At 35.3% G+C, this 7,660-nt stretch overlaps 1 long non-coding RNA gene across 1 annotated transcript; it reads left to right on the forward strand.

Moving 5' to 3' along the window:
• The first annotated feature begins 2,516 nt into the window (after positions 1–2,516).
• On the forward strand, positions 2,517–5,343 carry LOC110460523. The gene is made up of 3 exons (XR_002464024.1): positions 2,517–2,619; positions 3,528–3,658; positions 5,222–5,343. It is a non-coding gene; the product is annotated as an uncharacterized LOC110460523 (long non-coding RNA).
• The last annotated feature ends 2,317 nt before the right edge of the window (positions 5,344–7,660 follow it).

A 7,660-nucleotide genomic window follows, 5' to 3' on the forward strand; every position in this document is an offset into this window, starting at 1 on the left:
CAGTTTCTACGCCTTCTTTACCAGGACTGTGACACCATGCAAACATGTCGGTGGTTTGTCATATGGAAGCCCACTCATATAGTTAGTGTTTATCAACAAGACTGTCTGAGATCGAGTCCATGAATTTCTCTAGATACTCCCGTTTTCTCCCATACAATTTATTCAAAAAATTCTGTCGATTCTGAGAAAGATTTAGATTTGGAATTTTTACAGATTTATCAAGGAATTTTTACAGATTTATCAAAACAAGAAGAGGAGGATCATGCATTATTTCTTTATTTCCACCAAATTAAAGAGTTACAAGAACATTTAAACGAGTTAATTAATGGCCGGTACATAATTAAGTATACTTATGTACAAAAATAACATGAAATATCATTCATTACGACATTGTTCGTCTGTGATAAAAAAAAATAGCACATTCCAAATAGGGTAATTCATTCTAAGATATACTTGTATTTCATTACAATTTTACCGATGAAACAATTTTATCAACAGAAATAGCGCAAATCAATACAAAGTTTTCATAATCTAACTCGCATAACTTGTAATGAAGGGTTCCTCCAAGTAGTATGTGAATTAAATGGTAGTCTGACAAGGAGTGCAAGTAAACAAGTAGTTCTATATCAAACTCAGTTCTAATACGGCACCAAAGATCGTCTCTAAGCTTCTCAGGTTTTGTACAACGGAGTACAATGTGTGTTGTAATGTCAGTATGTAAAATACCACAAAAATGACACAACTCAATCTACACTGGTAGATCTTATGTCTAAGCACAACCTTACTTCATTATGTATCCTACCTACCTAAGTAGGGACTTCAAAGCTAATTTCCATAAAGTATGTGGACAAATTGAACAGAATCGCTAATCATTCTATCATACATCATCATTTCTTCCAGATTGTACACTGCTTTATACACGAGTGATTTCCACAATGATTTACTAGCCAAAACGGCGTCTGAAACATACTTTAGTACATAAATAAATCATATTTGCGAAGTATTCTCACAATATCAGGAATAAAACCGCATTGACAAAAATCATACAAACGATACACAAGTAGACGTTTCAGAAATACTGATTGGGTTAAACATTTTCTACTCATCCCACATAGTCGATCATGGAACAAAAGTTTTCTTATATCAATGTAGGTTTCGATTAATGTCCATCCAATTAGTGAGTTAGCCATATCGGTTCTAGTCCTAGCACTGAAATCTTGAATAGATTTCACGATAAAATTTTGAGCGCGTTTTAGTTTAATTAATCATGTTTTAGATAGTTGCCATAATTCACACCCATATAAAGCCAGACGGAAACAGCTTTTGTCTTAATTATTTTGGCTACAGTTTATGGGCTGGTAGTTCTAGGGTGAGCACCGGACCTGATAAGAGCCGTTGTACCTCTTTTTAATAAGTCTAGTTATAGATATTACGTTTTTTATATGAATGACATTGACCCAAACTCAAATTGGTTTTTTTCATTTACATTAAGATGTAAAGCAATACACAATTGTTGAAATTATATTTGTAACCAAATTTTACAACTTAGGTAGATCCATCTCAAGTGGAAGAAATGCATATGAGATTTGAGGACCACATGTTTTATGACTATACTTTTTGAGAAATAAATAAGCAATGCGTTGAGTATATGAGTAAAAATACGGAAAATAAGGGCGGGTAAGATAGGAATCAATGCATTTTCTTCATCTTACAACTCATCATCGCCAAACAGCAGTAATTTACTGACATTGGACAAAAAGGCGGCAGCGTGACATAAAGGACTATCAACAAGGTTTCTACCATACAAGTAAAGTTTTAGGGAACTGCACTCCATTCTAAGTCTAGCATGGTGGACCTGATTTCTTGTTACTACCGATAAAGAAGAAAGGCGAGACTTTATCCCTTGGTCCATACAGGTACATATGTAATTTGCTATTTTTTTATTGCCTGCAACGCGAGGCGACATATAGTTATTACTTTGTCAGCGGTCGTCGGTTGCGTCGTCCGAAACAAGGTTTCCGTGCGATAACTCGAGTTCTCTTGGGTTAATTTAACTCAAACTTCACACAGTGCTTCCTTACTAAAAGTGCTTGCATGAGATTGCTTTTCATGTGCGAAGGTCAAAGGTCAAGGTCACCATTAATATAAATAGAAAACCTGTTTCCGTGCTTTAACTTGAGTTTCTCTAGGTTGATCGAGCTCAGATTTTATACCGTGCTTCCTTACCAATAGTGCTTGCCTGGGATTGCTTTTCAGGTCCGAAGGTCAAAGGTCAAGGTCACCGTTACTATAAATAGAAAATTTGTTGCGCAGGCGACACATCCTCTCCGGTTGAGTTCTTGTTAAATCAAGATGTAGAGGGGTCACCTTTTTTTGAGTCTGGCAAGGAGTTCCAAAGATCAATTACGGAAGGCAGGAAAGACTTCCTGTATAAACTAGTACGACATAAGATGACGAAAACTGTTTGCCTTCACTGGTATTGTAGTCGTGAATGATGTTGTTACGTCGAGGGAGAATATCTTCTAGGTAGTTCGGTACGAGACCATGGACCATTTTGTGAAAGTGGATTATCTTGTGATGTTTTCGCCTTTGCTAGAGAGGAAGCCAGTCCGTTTAAAGGTAATGCTTAACTCTACTAGTGAGCCTAGTACCACCAGTTACTATACGTCCTACTTCCAGTTGGAGGTCTTCTAATAAGTCAGACTGGCATTTTGTAAGACAGTCCCAAATAATGTCGAATAAGAGTGAAATACAAAGTTTGAAGACATCTAAGATCTCAGGTAAATTTAAATTTCCGTAAAATGTTAGTTTTTGGTGATATCTATGATTTTAAATAGTTAATGTGTTCGATCCGACAATCATTTCCAGACAGAAGTTTCTGTTTTAGCAGGAGTAGAATGTACCAACCATCTCTTGGACCATTCAGAATTTTAGTTAAGTCATCATTTATAATTCCGGCATTACTTCTTTGAGAATTGATGATGGTGTTCAAAGAAGTGTCATCTGCAAATAGCTTAATGATAGCATTAATGTCTTTTACAATATCATTAATAAAAATAAGAAACAAAAGGGGGCCCAATATGGAACCTTGTAGTGGAACCCCCAACTTTAACGTTTGACCAATTTGAACTTTTACCATTAATAACAACTCTTTGTTTACGATTACAAAGACAATTTATTTTCAAACCAAATTAGTAGAGAACCCCGAATGCCAAAACCAGTTAGTTTACGAAAAATACCTTAATGTCAAACACGGTCGAAAACTTTGCTTATATCACAAAAAAAAATTCTTATTTCTACATCATGAATGGTCCCAAGAAACTGATTGACGGGTGGATCGCCATGTCGAAATCCTGACTGGTTAGAAGATAAAAGGGAGTGGTCATGTAGGAAATTATAGATATACTTATAGACGCACCTGTCCATTAATTTTCAGACTATATCTATAGTAGGGATATAGGTATGTAGTTAGTTAAAACGGACTTCTTTTTTGTACACATGTGTGACATTTGCATTTTTCCATTCAGATGGAAACACCCCCGAGATAAGAGACTTGTTAAAGAGGACACTGAACGGGATACATAGAATATCTGCCGCTTCTTTAAGAAGTCAAGGATTCACAAGATCAGGACCGACAGCTTAGAACAATCAAGTCTAAGTATAGCATATTTTACATCGGTAGTAGATATGTTAATATTAGATAAAATATGGTTACATTCATCCACAATAGTTGATTGGACACAGAAGAAGTCACTAAATAAGCAAGCTTTATCAAGGTCATCAGACAACAGTACCATTGAAAAGAAGGGGTGGTATACAGACTTTTCCAAAGTTTGGTAGTAATAATTGTACCGTTCTCCATCAATCTTTTGCATTGAGAGTTTTAGGTTTTTCAAGTATTTCACATATTTTTTTTATATTTGGCTTTAGCCTTCTTTATGGTGTTGACACATGTTTTACGATTTGACGGAAATTTGACCAGTTAGTATCGCTAAGAGAACGCTTGGCTCTATATAGTTTTACGTTTCCGAATTAATCTCCGAATTTCGTTAGACATCCAGGGAGGTTCATTTGATCTGACAGTTATAAGTTTGTTAGGAATACAAGTTTTACAAATTGTTATATTCAACCGATTGAGCTACTTGGAGTGTTGATTCAAACGACAGCTCACCAATGTAAGCGCACTCATATAGTGCTTTTCGCCCAGACTGTCTGAAATCGATTCCGCGATTGGACGCGAAAAGACATGAGGCCCAACAATGTGGTTTTCTCAAGATTATTAAAATAATTCTGTCGATACTGATATTTAGATTTGGAATTTTTATATACGATTTAAACTACATGACTTACATTTTTATTAAAATAAAAAAGGCGTGGGGGGAGCAAACTATAAAGTTGATTTTTTTACGAAGACTGAAAGACTAATTACATCGAGATAGTCTTTTGATATTTTGTAAATTGTTTATTTAACCTGCTTCAAATTATGCTTGCATGTAACGGTTGATTATACAAAATAAAGATTAGAAGAGCAATAATACCGCAAACTTTTACCTGTAAGTGTATATTATTACAGGATTTTTACATTTTGAAACTGGTCTATTTTTTCCGGATCTGCAAGGCGTACAAAATTTAGTATTTTAAGTCTAAAAGCACAAGTTAACTTCGAAGTATTTAAACAGCCTCTTGCCGCGTACCTTTGCGTTTTGACGGGTTCTCAATGACTTTTCGATATAACCTCAAAAGTCCTCATTTCATTTCTCTCGCCGAACCGTTCCAGAAAAAAGTACAGATACGGATGCAAAACTAGATTTGTTTTGTCGCTTTATCACTAAAATACTAACAAAGAATTTTCAGACGTCGTTTTTGTAGATATTTTGTTCGTTAGTTGAGAAAAGTTTTTTTTTTGCGTTTTTGTTCTGGTTTGGCTACAGCACGAACTTCATCTAATTCCGTGGCTACACCAGTAAAAAAGGGCGTGCCTTGTGTTACTCTATTTACATTAAATCGACAAAAAGTGAACCAGTTATTTGTATACGTCTCTTTTCTTGTACGAAACAATATAGAAAACATATATATACAGTTCACGAAAGCTTTCATGATCCAATACAAAAAGATATTTGTGTTTTTATTTTTTATCTGTTGATTGGATGATTTTTAAAAAAAATGGAATTATTGCATATGTCTTAATACACACTTTAGCTTGTCTTACGATTTTTACAAGGAAACCAAAAGAAAAAGATACAAGAGGAATGAGAGAGTGACAAATTCGACTGCAACAGAGGAATGAGAAACAAAGAAGAATTGACGGAGAGACAACAGATTGACAGACACAGAGGAGAAAGTTCAGGTCAGAAATTAATCTGTTATAGAGTGCCAGGTAAGAGGATAATCTAGTCAGTCTATGACAAAAAATAAAATTTATTAATAATCTTTTCTTATCAGTCTGGAAGTTCTGAAGTTTTTATCTTTATAAACGCATTGTGTTTCCGAATGTAAATTCGATGTAAATTACAGATAAAGGCATCGTAAAACAGCTTGCTTTTCACTCACACACATATACACTGTTTGATGATCAAAATGATGCTCTTTCGTCTGTGTTCATACCTGTCGATACGTGTATATCATCGTTCGTTTCATTTTATTTTACCTAGTCCGTAAATTTACTTCGGGATCTGTAAATTTACACAACCCAGTTGTACTTCAGTTAGGCAAAATTGTTGTTTCCTTTATCGGAACACCTCGCTCTTTATCATGTAACATCGTAAGCGAGGTCTATTTATACGACTACCGCGCCCGAAATAATTTCACTTCCTCGTCAATATCTTTGAGTACAACAACTTGCCAACACTTGTTTTCATTGAAACATCCTCATTATGATATTTTTTTGATATTTTGATCTGACAGTTGAGATGTTATGCCAAATAAAATCTGAATAACAGTCGAAAACCGGGTTATTAACTAATTGAATAGAGTTCGGCAATTATGTCGTTAGGACCATGAAACGGGTTAACTGCCTGTTTTTGGTGTTTGTGATTGTCGTGTTTAAAATATTTACTGAATTAAAAGAAATTTATTATAGTTGATTAAAATAAGTTTGATTATGGTTTTTTTCTCAGAGGTCAGTCAAATGAAGGTAATTAATGAAGAAAACATTCGAAACCTCGGATTAATCAAACATTTTGACTTTACGGGTTTTTTATAACCTGCATGAGGAAGCTGTTTCAAATTGATGATTTACCTGAAAATTTTATAATATCTGCAACTGATAATTTAACATACAATTTTAAAATAATTTTAGGACTTTTATGTTATTTATTTGAATGACATTAAAAAATCAAAACATTCGAAACTATGGATTGATTATAAACAGTGCCTCTATTTACAAAAGGGCGGTACCCGATTAAATCAGTTTACGCTTCTCACTCAAAGTGACTGCACTGCCATCGTCATTCAGTTTGACGACCGCATAATTCAGGTTGCTAAAACAGAAGGGGAATCACCTATCGGGTATTCCCAAGCTGCATTGCGGGGGAAATTCCAAGTAATGTTCGATCGTGTTCCGCGAAACCAACAGTTCGGCAAAAAGACACACATGTATACCTAGACCGTCTGTGCGGCAATACGACACACATACCACGACCGTCCGTACGGCTTTCAATATCTTGTTCTGGTTTGGTCATATTTGTGTTAAATAACATTACTTTTTGAGACGCTATCACTCTTTTTTCTCTCTCTCAGATTTAGAGGTCACTACAGAAGATCACCTTATCAAATAGTTGTTTCCAATGGTTAGTTATCAACAATAAAAGCCGGTTTAATTTGACCTATTTGTTTTCAGCAACGCGTTGACCTTTTGTTTAACCTTTGAAATGATATATTTAGTCGTGGCGGGAGGGTGTTGTTGTAGTTAAGTCTACCCGGAAGTTTAATTCGGTCCACATAACAAGTTACGATACGAATACTTGTTTGTGCGGCCTCACACAGGAAGAGGCCCAATAAAGGAACACGGATAATGTTGCTTATCATTAACACGCTTCTATAAGAGAATGTTGACTTTCGGCATTTCTCAAGGATAAACAGTATTAAGAATTATTTTTTAACAATATTTTGACTCTTCCAATTTTGTCTAAAATGCGATTTATTTACCCTACCTTCCCTCACACAAAACTGATAAGACTGTGTTATCAACCTGAGCGATAAGGAATGTGTGTTTTGAGATATGGCCCTGAACCTTGTACTCCAGTTTTAAACATTCACCTGACCCGTCTGTGTACATACTGCGTTTAGGAGTGAGACCTGACTGAAGATAAAAAGGCCGATATTTTTATATTTTGATTAAAGAGCAACGATAATTTTTCTAAGGCTCAAAGCTTTAATACCATGCATTGTTCACGGTTACATTCAAGTTGTACCAAACGACACTCACACACACAAAACTCGTCCGACTCATTCGGCTTTTCTAAGAACAAATCATGACACATCAATAGTACATATTAGGTGCGATTTACAATTAACCTTCAATAAATGGTTTCACGGAAATATGACGACAGACACACCGAACAATTGAGTATGCATTTCGCGATCATCAGGAAAACGAAACATGTCTGCAACAATTGAAGGGCTAAGTACAAACAGGTGTCGGAAGTTTACACTGATCTCA

This window comes from Mizuhopecten yessoensis, unplaced genomic scaffold, assembly GCF_002113885.1.
Source record: "Mizuhopecten yessoensis strain PY_sf001 unplaced genomic scaffold, ASM211388v2 scaffold10419, whole genome shotgun sequence".
Classification (NCBI taxonomy): domain Eukaryota; kingdom Metazoa; phylum Mollusca; class Bivalvia; order Pectinida; family Pectinidae; genus Mizuhopecten; species Mizuhopecten yessoensis.